This window comes from Nicotiana attenuata, chromosome 3, assembly GCF_001879085.1.
Source record: "Nicotiana attenuata strain UT chromosome 3, NIATTr2, whole genome shotgun sequence".
NCBI classification, from domain to species: domain Eukaryota; kingdom Viridiplantae; phylum Streptophyta; class Magnoliopsida; order Solanales; family Solanaceae; genus Nicotiana; species Nicotiana attenuata.
Window position 1 is genome coordinate 16453124 of NC_031991.1, and position 26778 is coordinate 16479901.

A 26778-nucleotide genomic window follows, 5' to 3' on the forward strand; every position below is an offset into this window, starting at 1 on the left:
TTCGAATATTAAATCAAAATTTGACCGAAAAACCCTAAAATACTAAAATTGGAGATTCTTCGATTTTGGGTTATAATAACCCTTAATCATGTGTTTTCTCATGAAAACACAAGATTAAGGAGAGTTGTAACCCAAAAATGCCAAAGAAATTCATCAAGTCGAGGGCAGTCTGGTGAGTTCAGTGTCCTTTTCTTTGTTTAACTCATTTTCTTTTGTTTGGATTGTTAGATTCTAGTTTAATTTCTGTTTTTAATTTTTGATAATTCTGTTTTGGTTTTCATGCTCTGATTGACCGTTTGAGTCTGGCTCATTTTAATTTTTGGTTTTTAGTTTGATTATTAGATTAGGATTTGTTCTGTGTTGATTCAATACTGGTCTCGTTCGTGAATTTGTCCTAGTTTAGTTTAATTCCGTTTTAAGCATTAATTCAATCTTCTACTTGAATAGTTTGACTGACTTTGTTTGATATTGATTAGTCTTAATTTGGTAATTCAGCATGACTTTTAATTAGTTTAATTTAGCGATTGTTAGTCAGAAATCTCTTCAGTTCAGCAATTAGTCTTATTTAGTTTAAGCTAGTTTAGGTGATTGGTTATAGCTGATAGAGTTTAACTAGTGTTAGTAATTTCAGGGGGTCTTATTGTGGGCATTGGAAATGGCTCAGTTTGTTAAGGCTAAGCAATTTCAGAATCAAAATGAGGGTAGTATAGGTATTCTATAGGTAGAAAACAAAAGTAGAACACCCTAAGGCCTTCTAGAAGGGGGCCTTAGTGTAAGTTTCTGCATTATTAATGCAGTAACTTGGGCAACAAACCACAATTTTAGGATTAATAAGTAATTTCTGAAAATAAAAAGAGGGAAAAAGAAGTAAAAACTTCCAGAACATTCTGCCCCCTTTCTTTGCCTATAAAAGGCAGCCCTAGTGCCTTGATTAACAAGTTGGAGACCCCTCTGAAAATTCCCAAAACTTTCCAGCTTATTATTTTCCCCAAAAGATCCACTTCTGAAGAGCTGAGTCTCAAATATTGAATTTCAAAAATCCAAACATGTCAAATCTGAAGTTTATAGTTCTAGACCTTATTTAGATCTTAATTTCTGCAAAAAGTCCAAAAACAAATGAAAATACAGTAGAAAATCCCAAAAAATGTACTGTTACATTGAAGTTTTCTTTAGCTTAGTGGGTTAATCTGAATTCCTAGTGTTCTAGATTCAATTGCAAGTCATTTTTTGGGATTCATTTAGGTTATTTTGGGTATTCCTAGTTACTGAAGGTCTTCTGGGGTTTGCTGAGTTCAATTTCCAGTTTATTTGAGTGTATTCAAGTCATTTATGGTTGATTTCCTAGTTTCAACTAATTTCAAACTCTTCCTGGATTGTTGAATGCATTTCTGGGTTAGGTTGCAGGTCTTATGTTAGTTTACTTTCAGCATTCATACTATAGTTTTTTATGTCAATTGAAGTCCGGGAGATGTTAAAATGATGTTAACTTTCACATCTAAAAGGATAAACATTAATAGGTGGACCTATTGAATTATAATCACATTCAAAATCAGCAATTCGCTTGCATAATTACGCATGTGTTAGCAGATCCTGAGCAAGATTGGTATTGACTTTGGGCTCACTATGAGCCCACTCCTGTCCGTTTTCACATATTGTGGCCAAATCATGGGCCAGTTCTCAGGGGCCCAACGTGGGCAGTGCATTTGCTTGGGTTTTACAAGCTGATAGCTTACCAGCTTGGGCCAAAGTTTCAAGGCCCAAAAAAATGCTGGGTCCTTTTTGAAAAAAAAAATCACATTAGGAATATGGGAATTGATTTGCAAATATAAATTTAGGCTATCGAGTTAGGTAGCGGGTTTAAACTAAGAGGGTCCTCCCTTTTGTTTGAATTCGGACTTGAACTTGAGGCCCGAATTTATAAATGCAAATTAATTAGGCCCTTTTAGAGACAAATAATAAATAGAAAAATCATAGTTGCTTTAGGTTGGCCCTTAAATAAAAAATGAGATGAGCCTCGTCAAACAAAACACATAAATTGTGGGGCCCTCATTAAATACTCCTATTAAAATACCTAGAATTTGGGGCGTGCCGTTTAGCGAATTTCACGGCCCTCCGCAAAGATAATAACCCGTTAGTCGCTTTAGGTGCGCTTTTTAATTTTACCTTCCTAAATACGGGTGTCCATTTCATGCAACCCAAATCCAAATCCAAAAATGTTGAATAAAAATGTGTCGAGGATCCGGGTGCATTTCATGTGACGTGATCCGAAAACACGTTTTTAAACGACGTTCACTTTCTTAAAATTTAACTAAAAGCGGTAAATAATCTTAAAATTGCACCATAGGTTGGAGCATGTACATAAATTAGATTTTAGTCATTTATAATAATTTAAGCGACCGTGCTAGAACCACGGGACCCGGGGTTGCCTAACACCTTCCCTCGGGTCAACAGAATTCCTTATTCAGAATTTCTGGTTCGCAGACTCCCATTAGGAAGTCGAAAGTTTCCTCGATTTGGGATTTAAATTAAATCGGTGACTTGGGACACCCAAAAGCCAATCCTTTCCCAAGTGGCGACTCTGAAATATAAATAAATAATCCCATTTCGAATAATATCACTTTAAATGGAAAAACTCTCTTATAATTATCCTTCGGGGTAGATGTGTAAAAAGGGAGGTGTGATAGATAATTGTATGGAAAAATAGACATGCTTAAAGTTCAGGTAGTTTCTCAGCAATAATTAAACACAGTATGAATGAAACAGAGTATAAAACTCAGGAAAACTCTAAGTACCAATGCACAGATAGCATGCTCAATGTTACGTATGTTACTTCCTCTCACAGCGGCTCAACCACTCGGTACTGTATACGGCCCACTCGGCCCAGGGAAGATCCATCCCAGAACATATACACATCATACACTATAAGTCACCCAGTACCGAGGAAACAGGCCAATCCAGCCTCATAGAGAGGATCCATCTCCATACTGTCAAATCCGGATCCGGTCGCGATGGCGTCTCTCGTGAAGAAAAGGCCAACCAACTATTTCCCGATTCAATTTTTGAATAGTTAAACAACAAGATTAAAGTCTAAAGCATGATAAAATAATCCAAAGTAGCAGATAATAGCATAAGTTGCGGAATACTACCCAAACACAACCCGATACCGGGGTGTCACTAGTCATGAGCATCTATAAATCCTAATACAAGTCCGATAAGTCTATAAGCTATTACAAATGTCTGAAAAGAGATAGAAACAATAAAAGAGGAGAAACAAGGGACTGCGGACGCCAAGCAGCTACCTCGTGAACTCCGAATGTCTGCCGGGAGCTCTCAACCCGCACTGGGATGCAGGGAGTCAAGTGAGTACTCCAACTCAGTGAGTAATAATAAAAAATAAAGATAGAAAGCAGGAAATCATGTAAGTCACAATACATACTTTAATGAAGCAGTAAAACCATTAAAACAGTGAATCAGTAAAAATACGAATAATCATTTGAGTTCAGCTTAAACTTCAGAAATACCTTTTCAACAATTAAACAGATAATGACAAGCAATTAAAAAAGATAAACACATAATGGTTCGCCCCTCGGGCACAGTATAAACAAATTCGCCCCTCGGGCAATATCTCAGAACAATACCAGCCCCTCGGGCTCAATCTCATGTCACAATGGGTACCCGCGCTCACTGGGGGTGTGCAGACTCCTAGAGGGGCTCCTTACGGCCTAAGCGCAATATCAAACCATCTCGTGGCATCTTCACTAGGCTCTCGGCCTCATATCAATCAAACCACCTCGTGACGTACATATCTCAGGCCCTCGACCTCAAATCAGAATCAGTGTTTCCTCACAACATAGGCCCTCAGCCTTACTCAGTAAAAAATCCTCATAAGCCACTAGGGCAATAGTAAAACAGTGATTCTCAGCCCAATTGTCATTTAAAAGATCATTTAAGTATTAAAACAGAGTAAAAATGGCTGAGTATGAAAACAGTGAAAGATATCATGACTGAGTTCAAGTATAAAGTCAAAGCAGTGAGGAAATATCAATATAAATCCCCGAAGGGTTCAAATAGTTGGCACAAGGCCCAAATATGGCATTCAGCCCAATTCATGGTGATAGCAAATAGATTTCAGTCAAATACACGGTAAAATAGTCATTCGGGAAAGACTAAGTCACAATCCCCAACAGTGCACGAACCCACGCTTGTCATCAAGCATGTACATTACCTCAATATAGCACTACGATGTGTAATCCGGGGTTTCGAACCCTCAGAACATCATTTACAATCATTACTCACCTCGAACCAGTCAAATCTCTAGCCCGCGACGCCTTTTCCCCTCGAATCAGCCTCCACTCGCGTCGAATCTATCCAAAATCAGAATCACGACGTCAAAATATGCTAAGGGTACGAAGCCAAAGCAGAAATAATCAATATATGACACAAATCCCGAAATTACCAAAACCCGACCCCCGGGCCCACGTCTCGGAATTCGATAATTTTTACATCAATAGGTTCCTTATCTCCCCACGAGTTCATACATACTCTGAAATCCGACCTTAAATGGTCCTTCAAATCCTCAAGCAAAGGTCTAAGTTTCCAAGACCTAGTTTCCCCAATTTTAACCCTTGATTTCCATAATTTCTAGCTCTAATCTGTGAAATAATAGCATAGGAACGAGTTTGTCCAAATTCCTTACCTCAATGAGTTTCCCTTGAAATCCCTCTTTCAAATCGCCCAAAAAGCTCCAAAGCCGAATAGAAATGGTGAAAAAGGGCTCAAAATTGCAAAGGCCACAATTTATACTTTCTGCCCAGACATTTCGCATCTGCGGTCGAATTTTCGCTTCTGCGGTACCGCATATGCGGCCAACTAACCGCTTCTGCGGTTCTTCACTTAAAGGCCAAAATCGCATCTGCGATCAGCCTTCCGCACCTGCGCCTTCGCAGGTGCGGTCCCACAACTGCATCTGCAGTCCCTGCCTTCCCAGACATTTCCGCTTCTGCGACCTCCCTTATCGCACCAGCGGCATCGCACTTGCAGTCCCCAATCCGCAGGTGCGGAAATATCAAAAGCAACAATGTTCAGCAGCTGCAACAAAGTCTCAAACTCCCCGTCAACCATCCGAAACCACCCCGAGGCCCCCGGGACCTCAACCAAAAGCACCAACATATCCTAATACAATATTCAAAGTTGTACCAATCTTCAAAACACCTTAAACAACATCAAATCAACCAAACACACATCGGATTCAAGCCAAACTTCCTAACATCTTCCGAATTTCACTTTTGATCAAAAACCCAACCAAACCACATCCGAATGACCTGAAATTTTGCGCACACATTCGAAATGACCGAACGAAACTATTGCAACTCTCGGAACTCCATTCCGACCCTATATCAAAATCTCGCCTAACAACCGGAATTTGCCAAAATAACAACTTCGCCAATTGAAGCCTAAATCTTCTCTAAACCTCCAAAACTAATTCCGATCACGCTCCTAAGTCCCAAATCACATCCCGAAGCTATCCGAACCATCGGAACTCACATTCAAGCCCTCTAACACACAAGTCAACATCAGATTGACATTTTCCAACCTAAACTCACTCCAAAGAGACTAAGTGTCTCAAACCTTACCAAAATCATTCCGGATTCAATCCCACCAACCCGATACCACATAACACGGATAAACAAAGCATAAATAAGCAAAAATGGGGAAAATGGAGTGGTCACTCATGGTGCGACTGGTCGGGTCGTCACATGCTCCCCAACTTAAACAAACGTTCGTCCTCGAACGAGTCAAAAAACATACCTGTAACCTCAAACAGGTAAGGATATCTGCTCCGCATCTCTCGCTTGGTCTCCCAGGTAGCCTCTTCCACGGGACGACCTCTCCACTGCACTTTCAGTGAAGCTATATCCTTTGACCTCAACTTTCAAACCTGACAACCCAAAATAGCTACTGGCTCCACATCATAGGTCAAATCATCATCCAACTGAACCGTTCTGAAATCCAGAACATGAGACGGATCCCCAATATACTTTCGGAGCATAGAAACATGAAATACCGGATGCACACTCGACAAGTTGGGTGGCAAAGCAAGCTCATATGCCACCTCCCCAATCCTCCAAAGCACCTCAAAAGGCCCAATGAACCGCGGACTCAATTTCCCTTTCTTCCCAAATCTCATAACACCCCTCATGGGCGAAACCTTCAACAGAACCTTCTCGCTAACCATATAGGACACATCTCGAACCTTCCTGTCAGCATAACTCTTTCGCCTCGACTGCGCCGTACGAAGCCTCTCCTGAATCACCTTTACATTTTCCAATGCATCCTACACCAAGTCTGTCCCTAAAAGCCTAGCCTCACCGGGCTCGAACCAACCAACTGGAGATCTACACTGCCTCCCATACAAAGACTCATATGAAGCCATCTGAATACTCGACTGGTAGCTATTGTTGTAAGAAAACTCTGCAAGCGGTAGAAACTCATCCCATGACCCTCCGAAATCAATGACACAAGCACGCAACATGTCCTCCAATATCTGAATAGTGCACTCGGACTGCCCGTTCGTCTGAGGATGCAAAGCTGTGCTCAACTCAACCTGAGTACCCAACCCTCTCTACATGGCCTCCAAAACTGCAAAGTAAACTGAGTACCTCTATCTGAAATGATGGAAACCGGAACACCATGCAAATAGTCTCTCGGATATAGATCCCTGCCAACCGCTCTAAAGAATATGTAGTACACACAGGAATGAAGTGCGCGGAGTTGGTCAACCAATCCACAATCACCCAAATAGCATCGAACTTCTTCAAAGTTCATGGAAGTCCAACTAAAAAATCCATAGTGATCCTCTCCCACTTCCACTCTGGAATATCCATCTGCTGAAGCAAGCCACCCGGTCTCTGATGCTCATATTGCACCTGATGACAATTGAGATACCGAGCTACAAACCTTACAATGTCTTTCTTCATTCTCCTTCACCAATAATGCTACCTCAAATCCTGATACATCTTCGCGACACCCGGATGAATGGAATACCGCGAGCTATGGGCCTTCTCCAGAATCAACTCCTGAAGCCCATCCACATTGGGCACGCATATTCGGCCCTGCATCCTCAACACCCATCATCACCAATGGTGACATCTCTAGCATCATCGTGCTGAACTTTGTCCTTAAGGACAAGGAAATTCGGATAATCATACTGGCGCTCCCTGATGCAATCATATAAAGAAGACTGAGAAACCACACGAGCCAACACTCGACTGGGCTCCGAAATATCTAACCTCACGAATCGATTGGCCAAGGCCTGAACATCAACTACAAGAGGTCTCTCCCTAACTGGAATATATGCCAAACTCCCCATACTCACCGACTTTAGGCTCAAAGCATCGGCCACCACATTGGCTTTTCCGGAATGGTACAATATGGTAATATCATAATCCTTAAGCACTCCAACCACCTCCGCTGCCGCAAATTGAGATCTTTCTGTTTGAACAAGTGCTGGAGGCTACGATGATCAGTAAACACCTCACAAGACACACCATACAAATAATGCCTCCAAATCTTCAACGCGTGAACAATGGTAGCCAACTCCAAATCATGAACGGGGTAGTTCTTCTCATGGGGCTTCAACTGACGAGAAGCGTAAGCAATAAATCTACCATCCTACATCAAAACACAACCAATACCAACTCTCGAAGCTTCACAAACACGGTATATGAACCTGAAGCTGATGGCAACACTAACACTTGAGCCGTGGTCAAGGCTGTCTCGAGCTTCTGAAAGCTCTCCTCACACTCATCCAACCATACAAATGAAGCACCCTTCTAAGTCAACTTGGTCAAGGGCAATGTAATAGATGAAAATTCCTGAACAAATCGACGATAATAACCCCCCAAACCAAGAATGTAGCGAATCTCTGTGGCTGAGGACGGTCTAGGCCAACTCTGAACCGCCTCTATCTTCTTCGGATCAACCTGAATACCCTCGCTGGACACCACGTGCCCCAAGAAAGCCACTGAACTGAGCCAGAACTCACATTTGGAGAACTTTCCATAAAGCTTCTCCTCCCTCAATCTCTGCAACACAACACTCAAATGCTCTGCGTGCTCCTTATGACTACGTGAGTACACCAGAATAACATCAATGAAGACAATCACGAACGAATCCAGATAAGGCCGAAACACACTATTCATCAAATGCATGAACACTGCTGGGGCATTTGTCAGCCCGAAAGACATAACAAGGAACTCATAATGACCATATCTGGTCCTGAAGGCTGTCTTGAGAATATCCGAGTCCCTGATCTTCAACTAGTGATAACCTGAGCGGAGATCAATCTTGGAGAACACTTTCGCTCCCTAAAGCTAGTCGAATAAATCATCAATGCGAAGCAAAGGATACTTGTTCTTAATTATTACCTTGTTCAATTGCCTATAATCAATGCACATCCTCATTGTACCATCCTACTTCTTCACAAATAGGACCGGCACACCCCAAGGTGACACACTAGGCCAAATGAACCCCTTATCAAGGAGAACCTTAAGCTGCTCCTTTAACTCCTTCAACTCCGCTGGTGCCATACGATACGGCGTAATAGAGATGGGCTGAGTGCCCGGCACCAGGTCAATACCAAAATCAATACCCCTGTCCGGTGGCATACTCGATAGGTCTGTAGGAAACACATCAGGAAATTCCCTCACAACTGAGACAGAATCAATACTGGGAGTCTCAGCTCCGAAATTCCTCACAAATGCTAGATACGAAAAACATCCCTTCCCAACCATACGCTGGGCCTTCAAGAATGAAATCACTCTACTAGGAACGTAATCAGTCACACCTCACCACTCAATCTGTGGCACACCCGTTATAGCTAATACGACTTTCTTGGCATGACAGTCCAAAATAGCACAACACGGAGATAGCCAATCAATGCCCAAAATGACATTAAAATCCACCATACACAATAATAAAAGATCGACTCGGGTCTCCAGACCCCCAATAGCCACCACACACGACCAGTACAAACGGTCTACAATAACAGTTTCCCCAACCGGGGTAGATACATGAATAGGTGAAGCATGAAACTCACAGGGCGTACCCAAATAACAAGCAAAGTATGATGACACATAAGAAAAGGTAGAACCGGGATCAAATAATACAGAGGCATCTCTGTGGCAGACTGAAACAATACCTGTAATAACAACATCTGAAGCAATAGCATCGGGTCTAGCTGGAAGTGTATAGAAACGGGCCTGACCGCCACTTGATCGACCTCCCTATCTAGGACGACCTCTAGCTGACTGACCCCCACCCGAACTGGCTGGGCGGGTGGTGGTGAAGTAACTGGCGCTGAAGTCGATGACCGACCCCTCTACTGAGATGAACTCGCAAGACAACGAGGACACTTCCTCCATATATGACCCATCTCTCCACACTCAAAACCACTTCCGGGTGGTGGAGAAGGGGACTGAAGGGAATCCCTCGCACCGGAGTAACTAGCAGATACACCAGGCAAGAAGAACCCTGAACTGATGGAGTATGGGACGAACTCTGAGCTGGAAGGGCACTAAGTGATGACTGGCCCTGATGAGAACTGTGAGAACCATGACCCGATGACGCCACACGATAACCTAGGTGAGCTGGCTGAGCAGGCATGAATGGACGGCTTCTACCGTGCTGAAACTGACCTCTCGAAGGAGCACTACTGTAGCTACCAGAAACTCGAAGCCTCTTGGCCTCCCTTTCCTCTCACTCCTGGCGACGAACAAACTCGATCTCACGGGAAATATCCACAACCTCCTCGAAAGTAGCACCAGACACCCTCTCCCTGGTCATGCGAATACGAAGCTGATAAGTGAGGCCATCAACAAACATCTTAATCCTCTCTCTATCTGTCGGAACCAACCAAATAGCATGACGAGCTAACTTAGAGAACCTCAACTCATACTGTGACAGAGTCATCTCTCCCTGACGCAACCACTCAAACTGCCTGCGCAGCTCCTCTCTGCAAGACTACTGCACATACTTCTCCAGGAAGAGAACGGAGAATTGCTGCCAGGCAAGGGGTGCTGCACCAATAGGCCTACGCCTCTCAAAATCCTCCCACCAAGTGAAGGCAACTCCAGAAAAGTGATAAGTAGTGAAAGCGACCCCGTTGGTCTCCAGAATACCGGCTGTATGGAGCATCCTCTGACACTTATCTAAGAAGCCCTAGGCATCCTCGCCCTCTGCACCACTAAAAGTCGGCGGCTGAAGTCTACTAGACCTCTCCAACTTACGCTGCTCGTCCTCTGGCATGGCAGGGACTACATAGTCCTGAGCAGCTGTAACCAGCTGGGCTGGATGTGCCCCCGGTGTCTGAAGTCCCTGCACGACCTGCTCATCCTCTGGGGAGCGGCGGGAGTCTGATTGCCTCCCCTGGCTTGAGATATAGCCGCGGCTGTAGTAGCTGAAATCGCCTAAGCTAGGCCCGTGCAAACTGATAAAATCTGAGCCAAGGTCTCCTAAAGACCCGGAATCACAATGGGCACAACTGGTGCCTGAGCTGGTGCTGCTGGAGCGTCCACAACTGGGACCTGATCCTGAACTGGGGCGGCTGGTGGATCTGCAGGTGCTGCCTTAGCTGCTGTGCGGGCCACACCTCTGGCCCTACCACGACCACGATCGCTTCCTCGGCCTCTAGTGGCCACAGATGGTGGTACTGGTGGTCGTCAATCCTGACCAGCAACACGTGTCCTCACCATCTGTGAGAGAATAGAATAATAGAAGTTTAGTACTCGGATCAACAAATTCACATGACAAGAATTTCAAGAATATGAAGTTTTTTCTAAAGGTTCCGCAGCCTCTCGAGGATAAATACAGACGTCTCCGTACCGATCCGCGAGACTTTACTAAACCCGCTCATGACTGGTGAGACCTATGTAACCTATGCTCTGATACCAACTTGTCATGACCCTAAACACAAACCCGGTCGCAATGGCGCCTCTCGTGAAGACAAGGCCAGCCAACTATTTCGCGATTCAATTATTACACAGTTAAACAACAAGATTAAAGTCTAAAGCATGACAAAATAATCCAAAGTATCAGATAATAGCATAAGTTGTAGAATGCTACCCAAACACATCCCGATACCGGGGTGTCACTAGTCATGAGCATCTATAAATCCTAATACAAGTCCGATAAGTCTATAAGCTATTACAAATGTCTGAAAAGAGATAGAAACGATAAAGGAGGAGAAACATGGTACTGCGGACGCCAAGCAGCTACCTCGTGAACTCTGAATGTCTGCCGGGAGCTCTCAACCCGCACTGGCAGGATCTGCAACGCCTGAATCTGCACAGGGGGTGCAGGGAGTAAAGTGAGTACTCCAAATTAGTGATTAATAATCATAAATAAAGATTGAAAGCAGGAAATCACGTAAGGCACAATACATATTATAATGAAGCAGTAAAACCATTAAAACAATGAATCAGTAAAAATACGAATAATCATTTAAGTTCAGTTTAAACTTCAGAAATACCATTTCAACAATTAAACCGATAATGACAATCAATTAAGAAAGATAAACACATAACCCCTAGGGCACAGTATCAACAAATCCGCCCCTCGGGAAATATCTCAGAACAATACCAGCCCCTCGGGCTCAATCTCATGTCACAATGGGTACCCGCGCTCATTGGGGGTGTGCAGACTCCTAGAGAGGCCCCTCATGGCCCAAGCGCAATATCAAGCCATCTCATGGCATCATCACTAGGCTCTCAGCCTCATATCAATCAAACCACCTCGTGGGGAACATATCTTAGGACCTCGGCCTCAAATCAGGATCACTGTTTCCTCACAACATAGGCCCTCGGCCTTACTCAGTCAAAAATCCTCACAAGCCACTCGGGCAATAGTAAAAAAGTGATTCTCAGCCCAATTGTCATTTAAAAGATCATTTAAGTATTAAAATAGAGTAAACATGGCTGAGTACGAAAACAGTGAAAAATGTCATGACTGAGTTCCAGTATAAAGTCAAACCAGTGAGGAAATATCAATATAAATCCCCGAAGGGTTCAAATAGTTGGCACAAGGCCAAAATATGGCATTCAGCCCAATTCATGGTGAAAGCAAATAGATTTTAGTCACATACGCGGTAAAATAGTCATTCGGGACGGACTAAGTCACAATCCCCAACAGTGCACGACCCCACGCTCGTCATCAAGCGTGTGCGTAACCTCAATATAGCACTACGATGTGCACTCCCGGGTTTCAAACCCTCAGAACATCATTTACAATCATTAGTCACCTCGAACCGGTCAAATCTCTAGCCGATGACGCCTTTGCCCCTCAAATCGGCCTCCACTCGCGTCTAATCTATCCAAAATCAGAATCACGGCGTCAAAATATGCTAAGGGAACGAAGCCCAAGCGAAAATAATCAATATATCACACAAATCCCGAAATTACAAAAACTCGACCCCCGGGCCCACATCTCGGAATTCGATAACTTTTACACAATAGGTTCCTTATCTCCCCATGAGTTCATATATATTAAATGTTCTGAAATCCGACCTCAAATGGTCCTTCAAATCCTCAAGAAAGGTCTAAGTCTCCAAGCCCTAGTTTCCCCAATTTTAACCCTTGATTTCCATAATTTCTAGCTCTAATCCGTGAAATAATAGAATAGGAACGAGTTTTAGGTCCAAATTCCTTACCTCAATGAGTTTCCCTTGAAATCCCTCGTTCAAATCGCCCAAAAATCTCCAAAGCCGAATAGGAATGGTTAAAAATGGCTCAAAATCGCGAAGGCCACAATTTATACTTTTTGCCTAGACATTTCGCATCTGCGGTCCAACATCCGCTTCTGCGGAACCGCATATGCGGCCAACTAACCGCTTATGTGGTTCTTCACTTAACGGTCAAAATCGCATCTGTGATCAGCCTTCCGCACCTGCGCCTTCGCACGTGCGGTCCCACAACTGCACCTGCGGTCCCTGCCTTCCCAGGTATTTCCATTTCTGCGACCTCCCTTATCGAACCTGCGGAATCGCACCTGCGGTCCCCGATCCGCAGGTGCGGAAACACTAGAAGCAGCAAAGTTCAGCAGCTGCAACAGAGTCTCAAACTCCCCGTTAACCATCCGAAACCACCCCGAGGCCCCCGGGACCTCAACCACAAGCACCAATATATCCCAATACCTTTTTCAAACTTGTACCAATCGTCAAAACACCTCAAACAACATAAAATCAACCAAAACACATCGGATTCAAGCCAAACTTTCTAAAATCTTCCGAATTCCGCTTTTGATAAAAAACCCAACCAAACCATGTTTGAATGACCTGAAATTTTGCAGACACATCCCAAACGACCCAACAAAACTATTTCAACTCTCGGAATTCAATTCTGATCCCTATATCAGAATCTCGCCTAACAATCGGAATTCGCCAAAATAACAACTTCGCCGATTCAAGCCTAAATCTTCTCTAAACCTCCAAAACTCATTCCGATCATGCTCATAAGTCCCAGATCACCTCCCGAAGCTATCCGAACCATCAGAACTCACATCCGAGCCCTATAACACACAAGTCAACATCCGGTTGACTTTTTCCTACCTAAACTCACTCCAAAGAGACTATGTCTCTCAAACCTTACCAAAACCATTCGGGATTCGATCTGACCAACCCAATACCACATAACACGGATAAACAAAGCATAAAGAAGCGGAAATGGGGAAAATGGAGCAGTAACTCATGAGACGACTGGCTGGGTCATCACACATACCAATACTTCGGACAAGATCCATGCCCAGGGAAGATCCGTCCCTCAATGTCATCAAACTTTCCCCGGGCATGGTCCTTTGTGTGGCACCCCATACTCAGTTCTCACCATCTAACTCGCTTTTGCACTCTTCCAATGGCTTTGCCTCCTATGCTTATAATCCTACAAAACAAAAAACAAATACTACAACAATAATAAGAAAAAAAAATAGAAATAAACGAAAGCGGTAAAGAGGGGTTGCCTCCCAACAAGCGCCTGATTTAACGTCGGGGCACAACGCAGAATCTCGCTTACTCATCAGCGAGTACAAGCTTGCTCTTCTCACGATCAATTATTCCTCCCCAATAATGCTTTACTCTGTGCCCATTCACGAAAAAATTTCTTTTACCATTCAAAGCGCGCAGCTCAATTGCACCATAAGGAGTGACTCTCACTACCTTAAACGGGCCTGACCATCACGATTTTAACTTCCCAGCAATAGCTTTCATCTAGAATTGAACAATAATCCATGTTGGCCTTGCTAGAAGTGACGCGGTTTGATATGCTTGTCATGCCATCCTTTTGTCTTTTGTTTGTAAAGCTTAACATTTTTATAAGAATGCAGCCTGAACTCATCTAACTCATTCAACTACAAGAGTCTTTTCTCACCCGCGGCTTCAAGGTCCATATTTAACTTCTTAATGGCCCAATATGCTTTGTGTTCAAGTTCAACAGGAAAGTGACATGCCTTCCTATAAACTAGCCTATACGTCGATGCCCCAATTGGCATTTTGTATGCAGTTTTATATGCCCACAAGGCATCATCTAACTTTGCAACCCAATCTTTTCTATTCACACTCATCATCTTCTCTTAGTTTGCTTTAATTCTGTATTAGACACCCTGTGTGCGGTAAAATTGGGGGAATCTATTTCCCGCCATTAAGGTATGATCGGAATGCCCTAACAGCATATCGAGGGCGTGAGATCGTGATCGGGCTCCCTATCTCGAGTATCGTCCGCGGCCCTGCAGTGGATCGAAGATTAAAGGGTCTATCCGCGACTCAGCAGAGGTCACAAAGACGAGAAACTCCCGAGGCAGGTAGCAAGAATCAATAGGCTCTAGTGTCTTGTCTAGCCATCCCATCCCCGTATCTTTACATTCAATGCGTTCTGTACTATACCGAGTCCCCTCGCCTATATAAGGGGGACTCACCCTACCTTGTAAGGGACTGATGTTGCTCTATTTCTCCACAAATGCAATTATATCTCTCTCTCTCTCTCTCTCTCTCTCTCTCTCTCTCTCATCCTTTCTTCTAAATTGTCTATTCTCATTGGCCCGAGGCTGCCTTAGAATTTATCGCTTTCTCATTTGTTCTCCATTACTTTGCTCAATATTGATAGCATAGAGCTTTGCGTAGCCATACTTCTGCCTATTATCCCATTCCCGATTGCCCTCAGTATCTCGAGCTCAGCTCAAACCTTGGCCCCGAGGTCCCCGTAAGCCGACTTTGCGTCCGGGCAACAGACCTCCTTGGTTCGACTACTATTTCGTTTCAACTCGCTTTTTATCGCTATACCTCACGTTCTTAGCAGTAACTGCCTTAACAAACTAGCTCGGGAATAGATCACGTATTTTTATAATCCCATTTACAAATTTAATTGTTGTTACCATTTTCACGGTAAACAGTTTGGTGCCCACTGTGGGGCTAAAAACAATAGTGATTATTTTCTTGCTAGTTTCGTCACACGAACGCACGTTATCTTTCACACTTTTTCTTTCCCAAGATCTTTTGATTTCAGGTTAATGTCCGGCTCGATAAGCGAAATTGAGAACGACCACCCCGCAAATCACAGAGAAAATAGTATGGCTGTTCCAATGGCTGGCGCGACACCGTAGGACCCCGATAACGTATCTAGGTCGATTCAAGCGGACGCGGGCTTGCACGCCGCAAAACGGGTCAACGAAGCCTCGCACACCAATGGTGGCGTACATCATGTTGACCAACTGGAAGCCCAAAAAATACCGGCCCGGGTAGAACATGAAGTTAATCTTCATATTTTTTTTGAAATGTTGCAGGAACGACAGTTAGCTATCGCTTGGCTGCAAAGTCGCCTGGAGACTCCCAACGCGGTAGCAGTCATGGATACAACTAAATTAGAGAACTGGAGCAGGAATTTAGACAAGGGCGATAATGCTGAAATAACAAAAGGCCTAACGCAGGAAAAAGAAGAGTAACTACTGAGAATGGTGGAATCCCCAAAAGGGCAGAAACAACTCTATATATGGAAAAAGCGGTGACAATCTGCCTGCCTCAGAGGCCGATTAAAATGCTGGCCAAAATCACTTTGGGAAGATGTGCCAGCGGGATCGCCTCGGTCACTTTCCAGTCGTGTTGTTCATTTGACGAATGTCATATGATGGATTGGGGTCGGCGACCCCTGCACCAAACAAGTCCCAAGATCGTACCCGATCTCGAGGACCTCCACCAAAAAGAAGAAAGGCTCCAAGGAGCCATTAATATAACTACAAGTCCCGAGATTGTACCCGATCTCGAGGACTTCCACCAAAAAATAGAAAGGTTCCAAGAAGCCATTAATATCACTACAAGTCCCGAAATGGTACCCGATCTCGAAGAACTCAATCAAAAAGTAGTTAGATGGTACCCGATCTCGGCGACCTCCATCAAAAAGATGTTAGGCTCCAGGAAGCCTTTGGAATCATCGCCAGACACGAGATGGTACTCGGTCTCAGGGATCTCTACAAGGGGCCATCGACGTCATTACAAGACTCGAGATGGTACCCAGTTTCGAAGGCTCCTCTCAGTGAGAAAAATAAGCACTTAAATCTCTATTCTTATGGGCTTTGCCTCAGGGTACCATCTATACCCGGGTGGTCCCTCATCCGGGGTCTAACTATAATGTCTTAAGGCTATCTACACTAAGTTCAAGACAAGTTTCTAGACGGATCGAGTTTGAGCAAATCCCCACTCAGGGACTGTTCTCGAAAGCCTAAAGGCAGTCTTCATTCTCAAGTTTCCGAGCGAATTCCCCCTCAAAGCTTATCACAGGGTCTAAAGGCTAAGTCCAGATTTGGGGGTTCGAAGCCCTACTCTCATTCAACTCAATGTCAGGGTCCCGACGACCCTAGTTTATCAGTCCAACCCAGCCCGATATTTGCACCAAGCGATGGAGTAATGCACTCAGATTCTACGCAAGCATAGGTAAAGGGAAAATAGTATACATCAGAGACAAATTGAAGAAACACTTTTCATTCATAAAAATTCGATTACGAAAGCCCACGAGGGGTCCTTACATACGACTACAAAAGCGCACGAGGGGTCCTTACACAGAAACTAAGAAGAAAAATAGGTACATATGCAAGAAAAGCCTAGAGTCTAATCTATTCTCAAGGGTTAATCCTCGGCGGCAGTATCTTCGAGCGCCATCCCCTCGGGTATGCATCCTCGGCGGTTGTGTCTTCGACCGCCACCTCCTCGGGGGTCTCATCTTGACCCTCCAAAATGGTATCTCCAAGGGAGAAGATGAAGAAGAGGAAAGTGGAAAGATGAAGAAGAGGAAAGTGAAGAGGAAAGGAGGGATGAAAAAACGCCATAGCCCACCAAAGAGCAAAGGTTTTCACCAGGCCAGGAAGATCACGGCCCGGTAGAAGACTTGGCAGGCATCGGCCTCACTTGCACGGCTACTTTGGGTCCACTTCTTGGGACATTGTGCCGTGCAAGCTACCGGCCATAGGTACCACTTTACTCCACGGAAAGCAAAAGGGGTGAAGTGCCATACCAGGACGGGGTAGGAAGGTCAGCGGCGGTGTATAGTCCGAACACCCTCGTGAGCAGCGGCGTATAGTCCAAATACCTTCCCAAGACAGAAGAGATCGGTTTCCCTATCTCCTCGTCTCGAGCCAACGACGACAACGGTGACAAAAACAACAATAACAACAAGAAGTTGGTGTAGTATCGCTCGATAATGAGGGGCCCCGGGAAAAGGCCGTGGTATAACTGATGAGAACGCCACCAGGCAACTTTGAGGCCACGGGCCTCAAACATGGGAAACGACAGTGGATGAGGATGGAGAGAAGAGATTGGGAGAAAGGCTGATTGAAGAACACTTGAATAAGGAATTGGTTCCAGAAATCCCCTATTTATAGAGAAAGGGCAGAGTAGCCGGCAGGCACAATCAATGCTCTTTTGAAAAACATAATCGACGGTGCCATCAATGTCCTTGAAAGACGTATCGACAGGCGCAATTAATGCATTTTGGGAACTGAATCGGCAACGATATTATCCCGTAGAAGGACGAGGATCGATTGTGCATTAAAAGATGCTAAAAAGACAAGTCGGTGGGACGCCTCGGTAGCCACGAAAGCCTATGTCATGAGTATGATGTCATCAGCATAACATTATCGCGGGAAATTCAGAAAGATGGTTATCAAGGTCATTTCTTGTCGTTCTACTCTAAGAAACGCGGGGACTATCTGTATACGGTGAAATTGGAGGGTCCAGTTTTCCATCGTTATATGACGCCTCGAAGGCTCGAAATCACGGTCGAGTTTCATCCCTCGAGGGACATCGACGCTCGACCTTGAGACAGTATGAGACCGAAGATTACGGGAAGAAAGTGGGGAGTTCCCAAGGAGTGAAGCTATAGCCGACAAAATCTATCAGGCTAGTCTGAGCCCGTATCGCGGAATTAACTAGGTGTCCCATCCCTTTATCTTTATAATAAATGAACTTGTACAATGTTGGGATATCCCCCCTTATACAAAGGGGATCCTTGTCATTTTGTAGACATCTGTTGCTCCATACTAAATATACCCAAAACATTCTCTCTAACACATTCTCTTGGTCTCGTTCTCTCATTTATTGCCCATATTTATTGTATTCTATTTATTGTTCATCATTTACTGCGTATTACTGGCCATAAAGAGCCGCCATTGATTTATTTATAACTGTTAGTCTCCATCGACCACATTCGGTAGCTCCCAACCGAGCTTCAGACTCGACCCCGAGACACTCGAATATGCAAGCTCGAGGCCCTGATTGGCAGCGATTCGATTTAATTAACACCTCGTTCTTAAGCTCTTATTTTGTTTCTAAGTCTTTCACATAGCATCAACTGCCTAACAACTAGCATAAACATAGATCACGGTAAACAAATTTAATTTTTATTACCATTTTCACGGTAAACAAATAGCCACAGAGGGAAAAACTAACATGTAGCAACAATCCCACAATATACAAGTCAATAACAAGGAAATCAACACAAGTCAAGTAGTCCCAAATAAAGGCAAGTCAACAAAGGCACAGTTCATCTAAACTCCTTTTAAGGTTGGAAAATTTCGAGGATATTCGACAATTCAATTAAGGAAAGATGATCTTAGCTTCACTTAAGACTAAACAATTTCAGGAGGATAATAATAATTCTCAAATAAGACAAGCAGCTATGAAGAGATAGCATGACAATAGGAGAGGCGAAGTTCTTTAATTAAATCGAATTGGAGTCAATTAGGCAATAAGAGTGGATCATGAAGCAATTAATTCCAATTAAGCATGTAGAGGTGAAACTATTAAATAGGAAACTCAGTCATGTCAAGAACACATTCATACATAGTGAATATAAAGACCTAAGAACCCTAAAAGGTCAATTTTTCACAAATAACTCCGAGCACGCACTCGTCACCTCGCGTACATGAACTACAATCAACATAGTATACTCAAATCCTAAGGGGAAGTCCCCGACACAATGTTAGGCAAGATAGTTACCTCAAGACGACTGACCAATACAATACAATGCACTTCTCGGGTGAAAAGACCTCCGGACAGCTCAAATCCAACCAAAATAACTTCAAAGCACAAATAAAATACAGATGAAACTATTCCGCATCATAAAGCTTCAATCTTTAAAAAAATCCAAAAATCGATCCAAAAGTCGACCCTCGAGCCCGCACCTCGAAATCCGACAAATTTTACAATATCCGAGTACCCATTCCAATATGAGTTCAACCGCACAAGAATTATCAAATTCCGATACCATTTTGTCCATCAAATCATGATTTTTCATTTTGAAAATTTTCTTCAAAAACCAACATTTTCCTCAACCCAAAACACAAATTAAATGATAAAAAGATAAAATCATGGAATATGTTAGATTCTAGGTGAAGAACACTTACCCAATTGATTTTCTTGAAAAACCGCAAAAGAAGCTCCCAAAGTCCGAAGTTAAAAACTCAAAATATGAAGAAATGGCCAAACCCTGGACTTATATGATTCTGCCAGGACTTCCGCATCTGCAGTCAAGAAACGGCATTTGGGAGAGAGAGTCCGCATCTGCGAACTCAGATGACCGGGCCAGGGACCGCATTTGCAAATATACAGCCGCATCAGCGACATTGCAGAAGCGAAAGGGGAATCACAGGAGCGAGATCTCACTACAGGTGCGATCGCTGGACCGCAGAAGCGTCCTTCACACCTGCGTGCCAGCCTCCGTAGAAGCAATCAAGCTCCCAAGACTTCATGACCGCAAAAGCGGCCAGGCTCATGCAGAAGCGGAGCCGCACCTGCGCTCCAGGATCGCAAGTGCGAAAACACTAAAATCAGACATGTTCAAAACCATGCAAAACATCCGAAACTCGTCTGAATCACACCCGAGGCCCCCGGGACCCCATCTAAACATACAAAAAAGTCATATAACCTAACACAGACTCACTCGAGGTCTCAAATCACATCAAATAACGCCGAAACGACAAATCACACCATGAATCGAACTTAGGATATTTCAAACCTTCCAACTTCCAAAACTCTCGTCGAAACCTATCAAATCAACCTGGAATGACGCCAAATATTTCAACCAAGTCCAAAATTACATAATGGAGCTGCTCCAACTCTCAGAATCGCATTCCGACCCCAATATCCAAAAATTCAACGATGGATCAAACTTTTCCATTTTCCAAACTTTAACTTTTTTTAATTTTTGCCGAAATGCCTCAAATTAATCTACGGACCTCTGAATCCGAATCCGGAAGTGCACCTACGTCCAAAAATCACCTTACGAAGCTATTGAGATCATCCAAAATCCATTTCGGGGCCGTTTACACAAAGGTCTAATTCCAGTCAAATTCTCATCGCTTAAACTTCCAAAACTAGATTCCTTCTTGCAATTTGACTCTGAATCATCCGATAACTGAATTCAACCATGCGCGCAAGTCGATACTCATATTATGAAGCTATTCCAGACCTTATGCCGCCGAACGGAGCTTAATTTCTCAAAATGATCGATCTGGTCGCTACATCATTCCCCTCTTAAAAACAACGTTCGTCCTCGAACGTGCCAAGATTCGCCCCGAAGCCCTCAAATTGCTTAATGCACACTCCAACATACACCCACGGGTGATCCCGCATCACCCCAATCCACATAAACCGAACGAATCCCTCTCAACTTAAATTTAGCCTTTCTACCAATACCAATAAGCTTTAGAGCAAAGATTCTCACCTTCCATTCATTTCCAAGAGACCTGATTCTAAATCCATATCCGGTACTAGTTTCAACTTGCTGCAACCACTTATGCCTACAACTACAGAGTACAACCACACAACATACACACCAAACATAGGCCTATAATAACATTCCTGATCACAATACTTGCCCGAAATCAAATCCTGTACCGGCCACTCGCCTCATATCCGATAGAAATCTATTTCAAGCCTCCACAACACTGACAATGATATAATAACACGAAGACCTCATAACCAAACACCCAAATTAACAATCCACAACAAACACCACTGGACACACCCCCCGCAAAGCTAACATTCAAGAAGCACAGAACGAAAATGACTGAAAATTGAAAGATAAACATATAAGGGAACTATCAAACAAGCCCGACAGGCACAATTTTCTATCAGTACTAACCTACAAAACAATATAACAAGGAAATAATCAAAGCATATAAACAAATCAAAAGGATCTTATTGCTACCAAACGCACACGCAAGTATACGTGGTCGACAAGTAATATAGGATTGTAAGTCCAGAAATCGTACCCACAGGGACTTGTGATTAACTATTAACTAAATTCGACTATCCTAATTTTCTAAACAAGAATTAAATCGAGAAGTATTTGGTTCTAAACTAATTAAATAAAGAATATAAATAATGAACTTTTAACAGGGAGAAAGAGCAGATATTTATGATATCAATGTAATGAAAACAATCTAGGGTTATGGGCTATCTAACATTCCTATTGTATTCTTCAATTGAATTGACTAACTAATTTATCTAGTTTATTTGTTGACAGGGTTAATATTGCTTGTAGCCTTCTCCCGATGTACCACTCGCCTACTCAAGCTAACCTAACGCCTATATTCCTATGGAATTAGGATTAACAAGAACGCATTTACAATTCCCGTATAGTAACCAAGCAAGGCGATTAGGTATATTCCTATCCTAACCGCAAATCTGCTCCCCCTAAGAGTTAAGATCTTGCTCTACTCAATCTTATATGCAATCTAGAATTCCCTCTCCCGAGTTCAATCCTAAATTCGTAGATAGTATTCAATTGGTGATCAAGCAATCAAATAATTAAGCGCAAGATTGAATAAATAAACCAATATGATAAACTAAGAAATCAAAATCAATATCCGCATAACAATAGTCATGAAAGAACCACAACCCTAGAACGTGAAGTTTAGCTCCACATAGACATGGTAGCAAAAAAAAAATCATACAAAGAAACATAAGAAGACTAAGTTGGTGGAAGAAAAGATGAAACCCGGCCTCCACGGCGGCTCTGTGCTCTTCCTTGGTCAAAAATTGCTCTCAAAAACGTTCTCTCATGTATATATACCAAGTAGGGTTGGGCCCAAACAATTATACCTTCTCCAATGTGAAAAAGGACACTTTTCCCGGGTGAGACGCGTGACTTCGCGCGCCTTTCGCGTGGTTTTCGCGCGCCCTTTCTGTCTCAGCTTGTAACACGCGCGAACTCTGCGCGACTTCGCGCGTCTGCTCGTTTTTCACCCTGTTCCATTCCGAATTTTGAAAAACGCAAAACATGAAAGTTGTAGCCCCTTTCAGTTAGCTTTCCAACCATATATTGTGGAGCCCAAATGGCGCTCTGAGAAAAAAGTTATATCTATTTTACCAGACAGTGTGCAATCTGCCTACTGAAGTCTTCGTTTGCTCTAACTATCATCCGTTGACCCCCCAATGCGATCCCGGCTCGTATTCTTGGGCTTTTACTCGCACTTCAATGCTCCAAATCACTTGAATTCACTCCATAACATCTACATAGCTCGGAATCACTCCTACAAGGCATATAACACACAGTTAGTGCAGGACACTAGCGATTAAAGCTCAATCTCAATCAAAGTGCAGTAAATTAGAGCGTAATAAGCGACTAAAATACGTAATTATAGCCTATCATCAACACCCCACACTTAAACCACTGCTCGTCCTCGAGCAATCAAACTACACTTTATAATGACACGACCTTTTTAAACAATTCTCCTAACTTATCACACCAAGAATATTTAAAATAGACTAAGCATAAGAGTGTAACATCTTCACCTCAAGATTTGACTCACAAGTCCACGCATTATTCGAACTCACCCACTTACTCTAACATAGAGGTTCAATGGCATTACCTTTCCTTGCATGAATCATGTGCCCTCACACAACCAAGGAGAGTAGCCATACAATAAAAATTTAAGAACACTTAGGAAACTCATAGATAGAAAGAATTCACTCACTCTCAGAAATAACATTCATTATGCCTACAAAAGATCACTATAGGCTTTGCCCTGTAGTGTACTACTCTACTAATCGGAGCTCCATCCAATCTAGGATCAAGTAGGACTTTATTTGGTTGTAATGTGAGGCTAGAGACGGGTAGGATACATTTAGATATTAAGAGTGACTGCACCTCTCCTAAGTTAACTTTAAACATATAGTTTAACATTCAAAACTCCCATACATATGTCAAACCATAAACTCCACCTTCACATCAATATATATTAACTCCCCACTTCTTTAAGCACAATTACATCAAGAGCCACCACTATCAAATATTTTCACAGCAGTACAACTATCTCTTTTTTTTCTTTTTCAATTCAAGTGGCTCTTACTTTTTTCAAAATAGTGCACCTTTTTCCTTATTTCATTAGTTCCACTCAAAAGCCAAACCAACCACCCCACACTTTAACTTTTACAAAGTTCATAACAATTCAAGTGCTCATGAGAGGTGAAAAGGTTCAAATAGATGGTTAATCAAACAAATGAGTAAGGCTTGTAATGTGGTTGCCAAAGAAAAAGGATTACATGCTCAAAGGGGTTAACTATGATACATAACAATTAGGTCGGGTACAATTATTTATATGGCTCAACAAAGAAACGCCTATATCATTCCAAGACTGAACAAAACTACTATTTCGCTTAGCAAACACACGGGGCAAGTTCTAGACATCGAATGCAATGCACCAGAATAACACAAAACCTTACAACACATGGGCACATAACTCACTCAGGATTGGACTCATCAAGACACTCTAGTCAAAGAAGTTAAGCAAAGTTAAGATCATACAATTTAAGGACTTATACAAGAGTCAAAAATTGAGCCTAAGCGTCACAACTAAAGTACTCACTATTCTCAAGGCATGACAACGTTAGAAGATATTGACTCAATTCAATTCACATCACCATGGCTTCTCTTCCTAAAAAAAAATAAAACTACCTAACATCCGTTCAAACAAAACCCTTGGAAAAAGGAACTGCGGCACAAAGAAAAACCAAGGGGGAATTGCTACACTATCCTACAAAGAAAATCTTTTGGCTTTCTCTTTAGACTTATATCCCTCAAGAAAACTGTCTAGGAGATCCACTCGTCGGAAAAAAGTCTAATTTTTTTTTTCGTTTCTAAAAAAAAAAATATTCAATTAAACTAACACAAACTAAATACATAAAAAATCACTCAGACAATCTCCTCACCCCACACTTAAAATTGTGCAATGTCCTCAATGCACACTAAAAATAATAAGAGGGTAAAAGAGACTCCCTGGTAGGCCAAAGGCCGAAGAATTAGCAGCTCACGGGATACTCAGACTTCTCCCTGGTATGATCCCTTGTGTGGGTACCTCACACAAAGTTTCAACCACCTGCTCGCTTTTACATATGCCTATTAGCTTTGACTCCATGCTCTTACTCCTACAAAATTCAAAAATAATACTACAAAAAAAAAATTAACACAATAAAATAAACAAAAAGAAAAAAAATAGAATTGGGTTGCCTCCCAACAAGCGCCTTATTTAACGTCGCAGCACGACGCCATCACTTTCACCACTTTTCCTTCCACTTTGAGTATATAAATTGCGCCCCCGGTTTTGCATCAATTTTTGTGTCACGTTCTTGGGGTGGTAGTGTGAAAATAAAGAATCCAAGTAATAGGTATCGCATCTTGCACTTCTTGGCTTTTAAGTGAGGGGTGTCGTTTTGTCTCCTTGGTATCGAAAATTTAAGAATATAAGCACTTTGTTCCTCATCCATTGAATTCTCCATATGCTCATGGATCAATTCCCATGTCACCAACCAAACACAATGTTGAAAAATGTTTAGAATGAGGTCCAATACGCTCTAACTCCAAAATTGTATTATTTTTGACATCCTCAATTTCGCACTCTTCAACCTCGGCAACATCAACAAAAGCATGGTCTAATGATTGGTATTCTCGTTTTAGCTCCTCAATTTGGCCTAGAATATCTTTTTCAGCTTCACACAAATCATCACTAAATTGTTGGGCGTTACACGCATCAACTTTTGCACTCTATTGAGCCTCTAAGTCGTGAATAGAACATCCAAATTGATCAATCTCTTGTCCCAGTTAAGCTCTTCCTTCTACAAATTGTTGCATCTCATTCATAATTTTCTCACGGAAACCTCCATATTCCTCTAATAATTTCTCGTGCATATCAAGAATGCGAACATCGTGTTCTACATCATCCAATTCGTTACTTCTATCCAACTCACAAGAATTATTAGAATCAACATAAGAAGGGATTGGAGTAGGATAACAACACTTAGGACAATTATTCCAATTTCCATCACAAATAGTACATGATGGAGATGGTGAACATAACTTGGTATTTGGAATGTTTTTACAATATTGCCACAAGTGGGGTCCTTTACAATATGGACAAGGATCACAAAAATAAGAATACTTATTATCCCACCACTTTTCGTTCAAAGATGCCATGTAAAAATAAATAAAAATATAATACTAACTACACTAGACTAAAATTAAAAACTTAAATAGATAAAAAGTAAAAATCTAATCTAGTAAAATTGTTATTTTCTAAGTCCCCGGCAACGGCGCCAAAAACTTGTTGCTCCAAACGCACACACAAGTATAGGTGGTCGACAAGTAATATAGGATTGTAAGTCCAAATATCGTACCCATGGGGACTTGTGATTAACTATTAACTAAATTAGACTATCCTAATTTTCTAAACAAGAATTAAACGGAGAAGTATTTGGTTCTAAACTAATTAAATAAAGAATATAAATAATGAACTTTTAACAGGGAGAAAGAGCAGATATTTATGATACCAATGTAATGAAAATGATCTAGGGTTATGGGCTATCTAACATTCCTATTGTATTCTTCAATAGAATTGACTAACTAATTTATCTAGTTTATTGGTTGACAGGGTTAATATTGCTTGTAGCCATCTCCCGAAATACCACTCGCCTATTCAAGCTAACCTAATGCCTATATTCCTACGGAATTAGGATTAACAAGAATGCATTTACAATTCCCGTATAGTAACCAAGCAAGGTGATTAGGTATATTCCTATCCTAACCGCAAATCCACTCCCCCTAAGAGTTAAGATCTTGCTCTACTCTATCTTATATGCAATCTAGAATTCCCTCTCCCGAGTTCAATTCTAAATCCGTAGATAGTATTCAATTGGTGATCAAGCAATCAAATAATTAAGCGCAAGATTGAATAAATAAACCAATATGATAA